Genomic DNA, 15,598 nt, shown 5'->3' on the forward strand with positions numbered 1-15,598 from the left:
CCTTCCAAGTGCAGTATGGTCGTAATGCCTTAGTGCTTTCTCCTGATTATTACCTTACCTCCCCTGTAGACACTGTTAAGTACCACCACCCACTACTGTGCCTCCACCAGGCTCCACCACCCACTACTGTCCCTCCACCAGGCTCCACCACCCACTACTGTCCCTCCACCAGGCTCCACCACCCACTACTGTCCCTCCACCAGGCTCCACCACCCACTACTGTCCCTCCACCAGGATCCACCACCCACTACTGTCCCTCCACCAGGCTCCACCACCCACTACTGTCCCTCCACCAGGCTCCACCACCCACTACTGTCCCTCCACCAGGCTCCACCACCCACTACTGTCCCTACACCAGGCTCCACCACCCACTACTGTCCCTCCACCAGGCTCCACCACCCACTACTGTCCCTCCACCAGGCTCCACCACCCACTACTGTCCCTCCACCAGGCTCCACCACCCACTACTGTCCCTCCACCAGGCTCCACCACCCACTACTGTCCCTCCACCAGGCTCCACCACCCACTACTGTCCCTCCACCAGGCTCCACCACCTACTACTGTCCCTACACCAGGCTCCACCACCCACTACTGTCCCTACACCAGGCTCCACCACCCACTACTGTCCCTCCACCAGGCTCCACCACCCACTACTGTCCCTCCACCAGGCTCCACCACCCACCACTGTGCCTCCACCAGGCTCCACCACGTTACCGTCCTTGACCGCAGAAGTGGTTCAAGGCAGCCAGTGCCTGTCTGGGTGCCAACAGTTCTCCCGCTCACCTTCCTGGGGCGATGAACCTCACCCTCCCTCTACCGGCGTCTCCGCCAGCCCCGACACCGTCCCCCAGCGTAGCGCGGGAAACTCCCCAATACTTATCCTCTTATCACAGCAGTACAGTGCCAACCCCTCGTCCTCCCGTTCTCAGAGAACAGTACCTGAGCCCCTCTGCGTCCCATTTTGCCCTATTTTTTCAGTCTAGTGCGCGCCTCTTGCCAGTGCACGCCTCTTGCCAGTGCACGTCTCTTGCCAGTGCACGCCTTTGCGGCCAGCCAAAACATTGGGTAAAAATAAGGGGTTGTCCTTGATGGGTGTTAAAAACTCTTTCTTCCTCACATAAACATCGGCTTGACTCTACCTTGGACGGGTGGGGAGGGGTCAACCCCCTCGACCCAAAGGTAGGGTATGTTTTTGAGTGAGGAGGAGGAGAGGTACGGGTGATTAAGTTTAGAAATGGGAAACATAGTATGAGCTACGACATGAGGCGGGGCTGTCCGCTTTGCTGACACGATGTGCGTGTGTGTTTGCTAGCTAAGCAAAGTTTGCTCTCCATTACGGGGCGCCGCGAGTGCTTGCACTTACATACACACAGATGTTTATGCACACGTTTCGATGTTCTATTTAATGGTCTTTTTACCATGAGTGGTAAACAAAGTCGAGATGATTAAGGAAAGATAAACAAGTTTCGTATTAATTCCAAGACAGGTTGGGGGGGGGGGGGATGGGAAGGGCTCTGGTTTGCATTTCGTCTCGGAATTATGTATTGCGAGGTTTGTTTCCATCGAGTAGATCCAAGCTCTTGGGCCACCAGCAGTGGGAGTGCGGGAGTCTCATTGCTCTTTCTGGCATTGGGACTTTTTAACATTTCGATCACATTCGTCACTCTGGTGGCTTGCTGGTGCTTCACGGAGCGCCTGAATTGTCTGGTCCAGCTCTTCTTAACACCTTGTTTTACACTGTAGTGTAAATAGCTCGGTCAATAGAGCTACGATTTCACACCCCTGGGGTCCACGGATCGAGTCGCCTAGTGCCCAGGAGAATGAGCTGCTTGTAGTTTTTGCATTTTATCTTTCCCGGTAGGTGTGTAGTGGCACTGGATAGTGCCACCACTAATTTGCAATTCGCGATGCTGCCAGACTAGAGCCTTGTAGACATAAACGAGGTTGGTTTATGAAGCTTTTTTTTTCCTGGACGAAGGAGAGGAGTCAGGTCAAGGTGTTTACATGTGGCTTTACTTCACATGTGTGTTCCTCGCGCGGCTACTGTCTTCAATGTATTTTTTTGTTCGTAAAGGTGCTTGTTAGAGGTTGGGGGGGAGGGACGAGGGACGGCTACCCATGTGCTCCTACCCCTGGGCAGCTCCAAATGTTCCTTTACCTGTCCGTTGAGATTAGCCAGGGGCTGTGTGTCTCCTTATGGCAAGACCCACAGTGTGGGGAGTAAGACAGTTCAGTATGGTCCACCTGAACCAATTTGTCTTGTTAATTCAGGCAAGACTCTATAGTTAGCATTGGAGAGTTTGTATCAATATCGGTCCCTTAGATGCACTTGAGACTCTCCTTGGGTTATCTGAAGCACTTCTACTGCCACTTGTTTAGCTTGATAGTGGCTCAAGGTTAAGTGATGAGAAGTTTAATTTGCACATGTATGGAAGCTGCTGTTTCTCCCAAGGAGGGTCATTATGGAGGACGCCCAGGCCTACGAGTCTTGCATACTTCCTGGGGGCTTTTATGGGTTATTTCTGTTAACCTTCTTAATTTCTGATCCCTGCCGTCCCCTCCCTCCTCTCCAGCCTCTGTCAACCCCACAAACTAAAATTCCGGGATTTTCTGTCGTGAATATTCGTGCTGCTGGATTGTAATCGTTAAATCAATACATTTTGTCAATACCCACATTAAGAACTTCATATTCGTGTGTTGTAGTCTGTCGCGTGATATAATACAGCACACATGATGAATTCAGAGATATTTGGCCACCCAGCGGTTGTATCCAGTTAGACGTCACGCGAGAAGGATTGAATACTATGTGTGTGTTGTTTTATTTAGAGCACCATGATGGCATTCCTCGCCCGCCTCAGGTCACGTGGATATTAAGGTATATCAACTTGGTGTGTGTGTGTGTGTGTGTGTGTGTGTGTGTGTGTGTGTGTGTGTGTGTGTGTGTGTGTGTGTGTGTGTGTGTGTGTGTGTGTGTGTGTGTGTATTCACCTTGTAATAGCTTAACTTTGCTCGGGGAGGGCGGGGGGGGGGGGGGGGGGTTGGTGCCGAGTTTCAGCTCTTGGGTCACGCCTCTTAAGCTTCACGGTATATGCATGCATGTACCTGAACCCTTGCAAGGTGACTTTACATTATAATAATAATAATAATAAAGAATAACAGAACATCTGGAGAGAAGAATCTTTGTAACGAATCACCAACATGGTCCCACCGACGCTGTGGCCAACCTGATCTATGTCCCACTGACGGAAACCAGTGAGGGTTGGCCAGGATACAAATTTTAATGCCACAAAAAAATATGCAGTGTTCCAGAATAGAAGGTAAGGTAATTATGAGGAGAAAGCACTAAGCCAATATGACAAGGCAGCACTTGGATAGAAGGGATAGAGGAGAGGAACAGGGATACCAGGACGCAGAAAAGGAGTGGTGGCCAACCATCGGGGAGATCGATCGCCTGACCTACAAGAGGAGAGACCGTTGCTCTAGCGAAGAGTGACCCGAAGGATGTCATAGGACCCGATACTAGGATCCATCCTCCTCCTCCTCCCTCCTATAAGTTAAACCAGGCCTCACCATAGCCCGTGCTACTTGGAACTTTTCGTTCCAGGTAGCGAATCTTTAACAACAACAACATCCTATAAGTTACCCGCGAGAGAAGATTAACTCTTCCTTTACGGTTGCAAATGGCACGACATTAAGGAGCGAAAATGCACAAGTACTGCCAGAAGCTGCAGAAGACCAGCACACACTGCCTGACACCTGGATTATGTTCATTTTTATTTTTTTTTTATTCATTTATATACAAGGTACATTGGGTTTATGAGAGTAAATAGCACTGATAGTTTTTACATTCTTGTAAAGCCCGCATAGCATTTCAGGCGTTTCGTTTTCCTCATTACGAAACAACTCACTTCTGGCTTTGATATATTTTTTTAGAAAACTGTTTCCTTGCATCAATAATACAAGCACACATTATACTCCAATAATAGTATAATACTTAATGGTCACCCAATCATAATATAACTGGTCGTCGTTCTAATGTTTAATTAAGCTCAAGATAAGCTTAGCTGCATGATTCAACATGTGGAAACACATGTTGACAGCTCATGCGTGGACAAATATGTTGGTAGCTTATGTGGGTAAACATATGTTGGATCATCACGTGAGGCAACGTTCACAAGTCACGTGAGGGAACGTTTACAAGTCACGTGAGGGAACGTTTATAAAGATCACGTGTGTCTGGGTCAATTTTCGCACCATCTGATACGTGATGAAAGATCTTAGAGACTCTCTGTGGGCATAATGCAAAATACGAATAAATACTAACGTCCAATTTCCCCAAAACGAAAAAAAAGATCTATGTAACACACACACACACACACACACACACACACACACACACACACACACACACACACCTGTAACGATTCGAGAAAGAGACCTGGGAGTGGATGTGACACCTAATCTAACTCCTGAGGCACATATAAATAGGATAACGACAGCAGCGTACTCTACACTGGCGAAAATTAGAACTTCATTCAGAAACCTAAATGAGGAAGCTTTTAGGGCGCTTTACACTGCCTACGTGAGACCCGTCTTAGAGTATGCCGCGCCATCATGGAGCCCCCACCTGAAGAAACACATAAAGAAACTGGAGAAGGTTCAGAGGTTTGCGACGAGGCTTGTCCCAGAGCTACGAGGGATGGGATATGAAGAGCGGCTGAAGGAACTGAACCTTACGACACTAGAGAAAAGAAGGGAGAGAGGAGATATGATAGGGACATATAAAATACTCAGGGGAATTGACAAAGTGGAAATAGATGAAATGTTCACACGTAATAATAACAGAACGAGGGGACATGGGTGGAAACTGGAAACTCAGATGAGTCACAGAGATGTTAGGAAGTTTTCTTTTAGCGTGAGAGTAGTAGAAAAATGGAATGCACTTGGGGAACAGGTTGTGGAAGCAAATCCTATTCATACTTTTAAAACTAGGTATGATAGGGAAATGGGACAGGAGTCATTGCTGTAAACAACCGATAGCTAGAAAGGCGGGATCCAAGAGTCAATGCTCGATCCTGCAAGCACATATAGGTGAGTACATATAGGTGAGTACACACACACACAGTCGCTGGCGATCATTTGTGCTGGCGAACGAACAGTCTGAGCGATTCCCACACTTCCTACCGTGAATTACGGCTTCCTGGACTTTCAACAGGTTTAAACTGCTGCTCCACGGTCATATCCTCGCAGCGAGGCCCTATACAGCCTCGTGACTGACACTTGACTACCCCTCAAGTTCACCTTTCTATTGGAGATCCATGACTAGTTTGATTAATGACTAATTAATGATATCTCATTATCATTATCTCCCACGTTTGTCCCCTTGGTAATTATTAAAAGAACTTTATACGGCAGTGTGTGGATATATATTATATATATAATATATATAAATATGTGTGTGTGTGTACTCACCTATTTGTGCCTGCAGATTCAAGCATTGACTCTTGGATCCCGCCTTTCTAGCCATCGGTTGTTTATAACAATGACTCCGGTCCTATTTCCCTCTTATATATAGTTTAAAATTATGATTAAAGTTTGCTTCCCCAACCTGCTCCTTAAGTTCTTTAATTTTTCCACTACTTTCATGCTAAAAGAAAACGTCCTAACATATCTGTGTCTCATCTGAGTTTCCAGCTTCCACCATGTCCTCTCGTTCTGTTAGTATTCAGTGTGAACAATTCGTCTATTTCCACTGTTAATACCCCTGAGTATTTTATATGTTCCTATCATATTCCCCCTCTCCCTTTTTTCTAGTGTCGTCAGGTTCAGTTCCCTCAAGCGCGCTTCATATCTCATCCCTCGTAACTCTGGGACGAGCCTCATCGCAAACATCTGAACCTTTTCCATTTCCCTTATGTGTTTCTTCAGGCGGGGACTCCATGATGGGCCCCTGTGTGTGTGTGTGTGTGTGTGTGTGTGTGTGTGTGTGTGTGTGTGTGTGTGTGTGTGTACTTTTTTATGTCTCAGTACTTTCGAACATTCACGTGTTCCTTGTCAAAGACTGAATGGAAGGAATAACAAGGAAAGGATGACTAGAGGGAACAGAGCGTGATGCCTGAAGGCGAAAACCAAGATAGGAGAAGAGATCAAAGGACAAGTAATAAAAAGAGTGTTGCCTGCTGTAACCTCCACAAGTGCTGCCCGCTGTAACCTCCACAAGTGCTGCCCGCTGTAACCTCCACAAGTGCTGCCTGCTGTAACCTTCACAAGTGCTGCCTGCTGTAACCTCCACAAGTGCTGCCTGCTGTAACCTCCACAAGTGCTGCCTGCTGTAACCTCCACAAGTGCTGCCTGCTGTAACCTCCACAAGTGCTGCCTGCTGTAACCTCCACAAGTGCTGCCTGCTGTAACCTCCACAAGTGCTGCCTGCTGTAACCTCCACAAGTGCTGCCTGCTGTAACCTCCACAAGTGCTGCCTGCTGTAACCTCAACAAGTGCTGCCTGCTGTAACCTCCACAAGTGCTGCCTGCTGTAACCTCCACAAGTGCTGCCTGCTGTAACCTCCACAAGTGCTGCCTGCTGTAACCTCCACAAGTGCTGCCTGCTGTAACCTCCACAAGTGTTGCCCGCTGTAACCTCCACAAGTGCTGCCTGCTGTAACCTCAACAAGTGCTGCCCGCTGTAATCTACCCAAGTGCTGCCCGCTGTACCGGGCATAAAAGCACGCCTTGATCCACCATTGCGTAACTAATGTGTGTGTGTGTGTGACGGGAGGCTCACTTTACCAGGAAACAGAAGGTTGCAAGGGCAGCGTTGGAGAGGGAGTTGTGGAGTGGGGGGGAGGGAGTGGAGTGGGGGGAATGGAGTGGGGGGGGGGGAATGGAGTGGGGGGAATGGAGTGGGGGGGGATTGGGGTGGGGGGGGGATTATGGAGGAGAGGTTTGGTGAAGGTGGTGAACGGGAGAGAGAGGAAAAGTCCTCTAAGACTCACAAACTCCGTGCTAACTTTGACCCAAATATCACAATAACAAGGTTACCGCGAATAATCAAACCCAATTACGGGCTCACCATAGCCCCGTGCTACACGGACACTTCGTTCTGAGTAGCAGACTCTAATAACAACAAACAACAATAACTCCGTGCTAATTACGAAAGATAAGGTAGCGATAATAACAGCCGAGATTGGTCATTGTTCTCCAGTTAGATATTTCATCTGTTGCCAAGTTATATCCTGATCGCTTTACCTTATGTCTGAAAGATGTAATTTAAGAGGCTTGTGTTTACATCCCACGTAATATATATATAATCTCCACTATCATATTTAAAATCCTCCCTCTACATATTTCCACAAGCCATTTGATTAATCATTGTTGATTCAAGGCGTTGTTAAGTGTATAAATAGAACCACACTTAAATAAAAACAGATATAAAAAAATATAGAGTCTTTATATGAAGACAAACTGGACAGAGCAAACTATAAAACCAACTAGAAATTCCGGTTTTTCTAGTGCGAGTTTACCACTAGTTGATGTAAGGACTACCACAGGGCTGAGTCTACCACCAAGGCAGGTACACCTCAGGGAGTGAGAAGAGTCCCCGAGATGTCACACACACACACACACACACACACACACACACACACACACACACACACACTCTTCTGTGACTTCTGAAGTCATCCAGGTGTAGTGAAAGTTAGTCTTGGTGAAGCGATAATCAACACTTATGACACACCGCTATTGCTGTGGGTTATAATGGCCCCGCCAGGATAGTCATTATCACCATGAAAACAATTCAGAGGGACGAGAGATTTTTTAGTATTATTATTTTCTACCACAAACGTGGCCACACATTTACAATGCTAACCAGCATATATACATTTCCTTCTGTCCCCCATGGACAGGGCTAGAGATATATTGAACAGTCAACCACAGGCGATTGTCGTGCTTTTAAAATGCTAATCTAATATACAAACATAAATACACGAGAGATGTTGTGAGCAGATATGATGGTCATGGAAGGAAGCGTCGTGGTCAGACCTGGAAGTCGGACCCGGTGTTCACGCGGTCACCAGTTCGTACTCTAGGGTTTCCAAGTTAGCTTCCTTTTTAAAGAAAGGCCTGGTCGAGGACCGGGCCGCGGGGACACTAAGCCCCGAAATCATCTCAAGAAGATGGAGAGTCTTCTTGCGTTACCCTGACAATACTCACGATAAATGATACGTTTCCGTGACTCCAGCGATGACTCTCGCGTCCTCTACTCTAACCATTAGGAAGCTACATCCTGCACTACACACAGAGGTCATACGATTCCCAGATGGTCTCTGGTCACAATGACTCATCTAATAGACTTAACAGATACCACAAGTTGATTTACATTTAGGAACGACGATGGTCGTAGAATAGCATGCGTCCTCTACAGGTACCACTGTAAACACCACATCAACAGACACACCCACAACGGGAAAGTTTCAAGTGCGAATGAAGTGATAAGAGTCGTAGTGGGAGGTCGTGGAAGAGTGAATAAAAAAATAATTACGAAAAATTGGAATCACACGGATAATTGTTGCTCTAGAGAGAGAGAGAGAGAGAGAGAGAGAGAGAGAGAGAGAGAGAGAGAGAGAGAGAGAGAGAGAGAGAGAGAGAGAGAGAGAGAGAGAGAGAGAGAGAGAGAGAGAGAGCAGAGCAGAGCAGAGCAGAGCAGAGCAGAGCAGAGCACCGTGTAAGGAGTGGAGACCATCTCCATACACAGAGTAGGCCAGCGGGAAAAAAAACCCATAAGAGGGCCGACCTTGCAAGCCGGACTAGTTAAACTGATCTATGTTTTACTAGGAAGGGCTCGTCCGCCCACCCGCTCTCTCTCTCCAACTGGCGCATCGTAAAAAAATGTGCACCTGTTTTTGTCCTAAACTTACGAACCCAAGCAGCCCACCTAACCCATCGAGGCCGATGCATAGAAAAAGTCATTACCCAAAGATTGGTCTACATTCTTTACCGTTAAAAATGCGAAGTAATGAAGTATGAGTTGTCAGAGAGCTTCAATATGTTGGGCTGAAAGTGAACGAGAGACAGGAGAGCCATGCGAACCATTCCTCCTTTTTGTCTCTCTCCTTCTCTTCCACCCTTCTTTTCGCTATTCCCATATTTCTCTCGTTATCTCCTTTCAGTTCTCTATCTTTCGTTCTCACCCCTCTCTCTACCTTCTTTTTTTTCTATATATCTCTCCAATTCTTTTTTCTCATTCCCTTCCTTCGTTTATTTATTTTATTTCAGTTGCGTCTATCTCCTTTCCTCTATATCTTTTCAATTTACTATCTTCTTCTCGCAGATTGTATATATCTATCCTCTTCTTATTCTTCCTTCAATATTCTCCTCTCTTATTTATGTATCTCAAACCCCCTTCTAAATATTAATTTCTTCTCTGTCTCTCTCCAACTTTCCTTTTTTCACTGTCTCTGTCCCTCCCTCCCTCCTTCTCTCCCTCACTCCCTCCTTCTCTTGCTCTCATCTCCCTCCCTCCCTGTCTGTCTGTCACCCTCCAATTAACAAGGACGTCTCAAAAATTATGACTTTTCTATAAAACAGTTAAAGAATTACTATGGCATTCAAACCAAGGTTAATATGCCAATTTATTTATAAATCTGGCCCCTCACCGCCTGCGTTCAGGAGGTATGTGTTGACATTGGATTTTTCCTCCCGGAGGTAGCGGCTTCGAGTCACAAACGCACACGTCACAAACACACACGTCACAAACGCACACGTCACAAACACACACGTCACAAACGCACACGTCACAAACCCGAAACGTCTGCCCGAAACGCTTTGCGTAATAGTGTCTTTAGGCATTGTATGTACCAGCTCTATCTATAAACCTAGCAATTTTTGTAAAAATCTCTTGTATGTATGTACCTTACCTGAATAAACATTTATTTATTATTTATTTATAAACACACACGTCACAAACACAGGTCCTCGCAGCCGAGCGGTCAACGTTTTGGGGTAATAGTCCTTAAGCAGGCGATGAGTCACAATAACGTGGCTGAAGTATGTTGACCAGACCACACACTAGAAATTGAAGGGACGACGACGTTTCGGTCCGTCCTGGACCATTCTCAAGTCGACTTGAGAATGGTCCAGGACGGACCGAAACGTCGTCGTCCCTTCAATTTCTAGTGTGTGGTCTGGTCAAAATAGTCCTTAAGGGCGCGGGTTCGATCCCCGGTCGAGGCAGAAACAAATGGTTAGAGTTTCTTGCACCTGATGCTTGAGAGTTAGACTGCTTCTACGACCTGAAACCTAAGGATGTGTGCGCGCGTGCATGCGAAATATGTAGTAGATATGATAGAGTAAAAATGGGTAGGGAGTCAGTGCACAAGACAGCCGACGGTTAGACAGGCGGGGTCCAAGAGCTGCAGGCACACATAGCGCATAAGGGTCGTAGCGCCTAGGAGCGTTGCGTAAATCTGACGCGAGAAGCGTATAGTCGCTCCCATTGTGATGTATTAATCTGTTTAATATGTAACAATGTTTTTCCAATAAGTCAGAATTCATCGGATTATCAATACGTGGCCGCCGTGGAACTCAGAGTCAAGAACGCTCGGAGATGCAGCATAAATATTTTAATCCTCTTGGAAAAGGTCTTGTATTTACACAGACTCGTCGATATAAAGTATAGCTTTCATACAACAAAGTCTAATCATTCTCATTTTTTCTGCCCGAAAATGAACATAATTCTCGATCTATTAACACACAAAATTCTTATATTTTGCTACCGATCCGAGGGTACTCACCTAAGGCACAGCGTACCGACGGAGGCGGTGTCGGGGGAGGTGGGTGAGGCGCAGGAAGCGGATACCACAGCAGTAGTCGCACCTCACACCAGCAGTTGACAACTGAGAGGTATCTCGCCACAGCAACTTTGGTTTTCGCGTGATGGTGTTGTCTGGCGCATGCGCGGGGCAATGTGTAGGAGCCTAGCCAACCAGACATCAGATCCACACAACACACACACACAACAACACACGCATTCCATTGCGTTCCGAGCCCCACACACATTTTAACCGTATGATCAATTTCAATTCATAATTGCAATCCGCTCTCATACACATTGGGGAAAAATGCTTGTTAACCATCAACCTGTTCTGAAACTATGCTCGTCCATGCAGCGGGGAACCCTAAAGACACATTCATCAATTGTATTGCGTATTCATAATCGGCATTTTATCATATATAGATTAATATAACTATAGCTTACAATTTTGTGTATAAGCTAAACTTAAACTAGGACAGGTGTTTAGGTTCTGTAGACGGAAGTCCCCCTATAATTGACGACGTCAACACCACTCCATACAGTTACAGCCCCGCTCCTGTGCCAGGTAAGTCTACTACGGGCTCACCATAGCCCGTGCTACTTGCCCCGCTCCTGTGCCAGGTAAGTCCACTACGGGCTCACCATAGCCCGTGCTACTTGCCCCGCTCCTGTGCCAGGTAAGTCCACTACGGGCTTGCCATAGCCCGTGCTACTTGCCCCGCTCCTGTGCCAGGTAAGCTACGGGCTCACCATAGCCCGTGCTACGTGGAACTTGTTCGAGTAGCTGAATCTATAACAACAATAACAACCACTCCATATGCAGGCGAATATTCTCAATCGACTTGAGAATGGTCCAGGACGGACCGAAACGTCGTCGTCCCTTCAATTTCTAGTGTGTGGTCTGGTCAACCACTCCATACAGTTACAGCCCCGCTCCTGTGCCAGGTAAGTCCACTACGGGTTCACCATAGCCCGTGCTACTTGAAACTTTTTGTTTCCAGTAGCTGAATCTTAAACAACAACAACAACCACTCCATAGATGTTCGATCACCGTCAGTTGTGAGTTGTGTCAAGCATTGCTCTCATCTATAGGCAGGTGGCATGGCGGCTGGATTAACGAACGTACATATGAGAAAATACCCATTTTGAATACACAGCACGTTAAAACTGCCCTTTGGGGCCGGCCTCTGCAGGGATGATCATATATTTTTACTCGTAACTTTAATTATAGAGATACTTGAAATTGCTGAGTCAGTCACATAGCAGGAATTATATACACAGATACAGAGTTAACCACACTTATATTACCAGATGAGTTACTGAATCTTAACTTATATGAGCAGACTGAATCCCCCTTGTGTTCTGCAACAGGCTTTTCTACAAGTATTCTGCTCCTGGCTGCGTCACCTTCTTCCTAGTTCACGCGAACAACTTACTGAGGAAGTGAGCTCGCAAACGTCAATTTATGCAGGTGACGCAAAAGCTGATGAGGAATGTAAAAATAGAGGATGACTGCAGGAAGTTACCGGCGGACTTTGACAAACTCCAGGAGTGGGTAAACAAATGGTTGATAGAATTCAACCCCAGTATTCGTAGGACAATGAATATGGGAAAGGGAGAGAGAGAGGAGACCAGGCAGTATCTACACCTTAAGGGGAGGACAACTACAAGGAGTTGGAAAGAAAGATGTGGAAGTGGATATAATTCCAACACTAACGTCGTAGACACACACAAACGAGGTAACATCTGCAGCATATGGAATTCTGGGGCCAGATTCACGAAAGCACTTACGAACCTGTACATCTTTTCTCAATCTTCGGCGGCTTTGTTTCCAATTATTAAACAGTTAATGCGCTCCGAAGCACCAGGAGACTGTTTATAACAATAACAACAGTTGATTGGCAAGTTTTCATGCTTGTAAACTGTTTAATAAATGTAACCAAAGCCGTCAAAGATTCAGGAAAGATGTACACGTTCGTAAGTGCTTTCGTGAATCTGGCCCCTGGCCAACATAAGGACATCGCCTTTTAAACCTAAATTAGGACTCCTTTAATAAAATCTACACAGCACTTGTTAGACCAATACTGGAATATACAGAACAGGCATGAAATAAGCACTTTATGTAGCACAAAACCAAAATTGAAAAAGAACACACGTTTACAATACACAGAGAAATCACATTATCGTGATAATGCTGGGAGCCTAACAGCTGAGTGAACAGCGCTTCGGATTCGTAGTCTTGAGGTTCCGGGTTCGATCTCCAGTGGAGGCGGAAACAAATGGGCCGAGTTTCTTTAACCCTGATGCACCTGTTACTTAGCAGTAAATAGGTACCTGGGAGTTAGACAGCTGCTACGGGCTGCTTCCTGGGGGTGTGTGTAACAAAAAGAGAGAGGCCTGGTCGAAGGACCGGGCCGCGGGGACGCTAAGCCCCGAAATCATCTCAAGATAATCTCAAGATAACCATTGTTTTTCTGCCGGTTATGCAGCATTTGTGGAAATATGGTGTCCTATGTATTGGACCTTCGTTTTTATGTATTTTTTTCTGTTTAGCCTAATTTGTGACTAAACATGCTTTGCAAATTGCATTTTATGTTGTTGGTAATGTGAGTTTACTGTAACCTTGCGTTGCCAAGGTGTTCTGAGGGACTCTTTTGTCAATATATTGTATATATGTCAACTACACTATGACGTTGTTAGGGGTTTTATGCAATGTTATGTGTCTGAGTGTGCTGATCTGATCCATTGTATGTATATTTTGTTGTTAAATTTTAACACTGTTAATAATTTCCAGTGTATTTCTTGGTCAAAAAGGAGTGTAGATGAATGTTGACTAGACCACACACTAGAAGGACGACGACGTTTCGGTCCGTCCTGGACCATTCTCAAGTCGATTGCGACTTGAGAATGGTCCAGGACGGACCGAAACGTCGTCGTCCCTTTACCTTTTAGTGTGTGGTCTGGTCAAAATACTTCAGTCACATTATTGTGACTCGTCGCCTGTAGATGAATTTATTTCAATGGTGATGTATATTTGTGGCTAGTATGTTATTGTTTATCTCCTGAAATGTGTTATACTGGAGTTGTGTCCTGGTGTAGTCTACGTGCTTTATAAGGATTCTTGTCATGTATTTTCGTGTACGGCACACATGAACGTTATTCTGTAGCGCTGTTGGGTGTTTATATCTCTGGTAAAGAAGGTGTTGCCGGCAAGCCACCAGAGGGAGCGGCGCACATGTCCTCGACTCAAGTCCATTACATTCAGCGGTCGACCCCACAAACACATTCATAAGTGTTTACATGCTGTTCATTCAAAAACAGGAATTTTCTCAGATATAAATTAATATTATAATATATTAGCATATTGTGCATATATAGGCATAGGCTAGATGTTTAGGTTCTGTTGACGATTATTTGTTATTTACAGCATTGTGGTTCGAACGAAATTCGTCAGTGAAACACTTGATTCGGAAGTGTTCGAACGAAATCAGTTGTGAGTCGTGTGTGTGTAAACCGTTTTTCTTTCATAAACAGGGGGTTTGGTGGGAGCATGGAATCACTTTTGGGTCTTTGTTTGGAGGACGGGCTGAGCGAGGCGTGGAGTTGGTGTTTGGGTGACTGTTCCGTGCCCTGTGTGGTACCCGGGTGGTGCAGGGGTCCAGGTGCTCCAGGATGGGGGTCGTCATTGCCTCCCCTTAAGTTGACTACTTCGGCTGGATTAGAGTTTCTTACATCGGTGGATCATACGGCGGATGGTGTGGCGCTCGTGGAGGTGTTCAGTGTCCGGTTGACTGATTTGGTAGGCGTTCAGCTCCCTCAAGACCGCCGTGTGGTGGTCAAATTTCTACGGCAAGCTGTGTTCCAGGAGTTCCTCGATCGGTGTGAGGGATGTTTCCCTATGCCTGATGGTGTAGGCACCGTCCCAGTGTTCAGCTCCAGTGTCACGGTGATGAACGTGGCGGTGCGTGGAGGCCCAGTTTGAAATGACGGATAGGCTATGGGCTATTTTAAACAAAGAAAAAACTTGTAATAAAGGATTATGACCTGTTGTTTATATTTGTTTTCTCATACTGTAATTTTATTAATACAAATTATGGTTACCTCACGTCCCTACTGACCAACTTTAGTTATACTTTATTCATGAACTCTGGTCAGAACTAAACTCTTTTTAGTATATAAACCAATAAGAAGCACTTACTTCTATATGTATATATCCCTTCACGTCGATGTTGTTAGAAAGCTTCGCTATATTCTCATGATTAGCTACATATAATTCTCAAATATTGACCAAATTTATATAAAATCTCTAATGTTTATATTAAAAATCATAGTCATTTTTGGAAATAATAATTTTATTGGCTTTCGTAGTTTTCAGGCAAAATATAATAAGGAAATACGAATTTTTCCAAAGTACTACTTAAAGTTCTGCATTTCGTGATACAGTTTTTCCGATTAATTTTCCTCCATACAGAAAAAAACATATAACATAGCCTACTTGGACGACGCTCTACTGACTGCCTCCCCGATATGCTATGGCTGTTAATGGCTAAGCAGTGTCATTATGTAGTTAAACAGGCTGCTTACTGTAGCCAAACGGGCCGTAGAATTCTTAACGAGAGACCTGATTTTTCATGATTTTCAGCTGGCTAGGTTAATTTAATTGTTAATTCCTGTTGTCGGGGACAGGAAGCCTGCACGTTGGCTTATCGAGGCATGAATATCAACTATATATATTGACCTTCACCATGATTCAACCCAAAACAGTTTCCCTTCACCCGGGTACCTATTT

At 45.5% G+C, this 15,598-nt stretch overlaps 1 protein-coding gene across 1 annotated transcript in view; it reads right to left on the bottom strand.

Moving 5' to 3' along the window:
- Cln3 (CLN3 lysosomal/endosomal transmembrane protein, battenin) overlaps positions 1–10,896 on the bottom strand; it is a 34,632-nt gene extending 23,736 nt beyond the window's left edge. Inside the window, 1 exon segment of the mRNA XM_045748782.2 lies at positions 10,790–10,896. The gene's annotated coding sequence lies outside the window, so the exon portion shown is untranslated.
- Positions 10,897–15,598: the final 4,702 nt, after the last annotated feature.

The sequence above is a fragment of the Procambarus clarkii genome, chromosome 2 (genome assembly GCF_040958095.1).
Source record: "Procambarus clarkii isolate CNS0578487 chromosome 2, FALCON_Pclarkii_2.0, whole genome shotgun sequence".
Classification (NCBI taxonomy): Eukaryota; Metazoa; Arthropoda; class Malacostraca; order Decapoda; family Cambaridae; genus Procambarus; species Procambarus clarkii.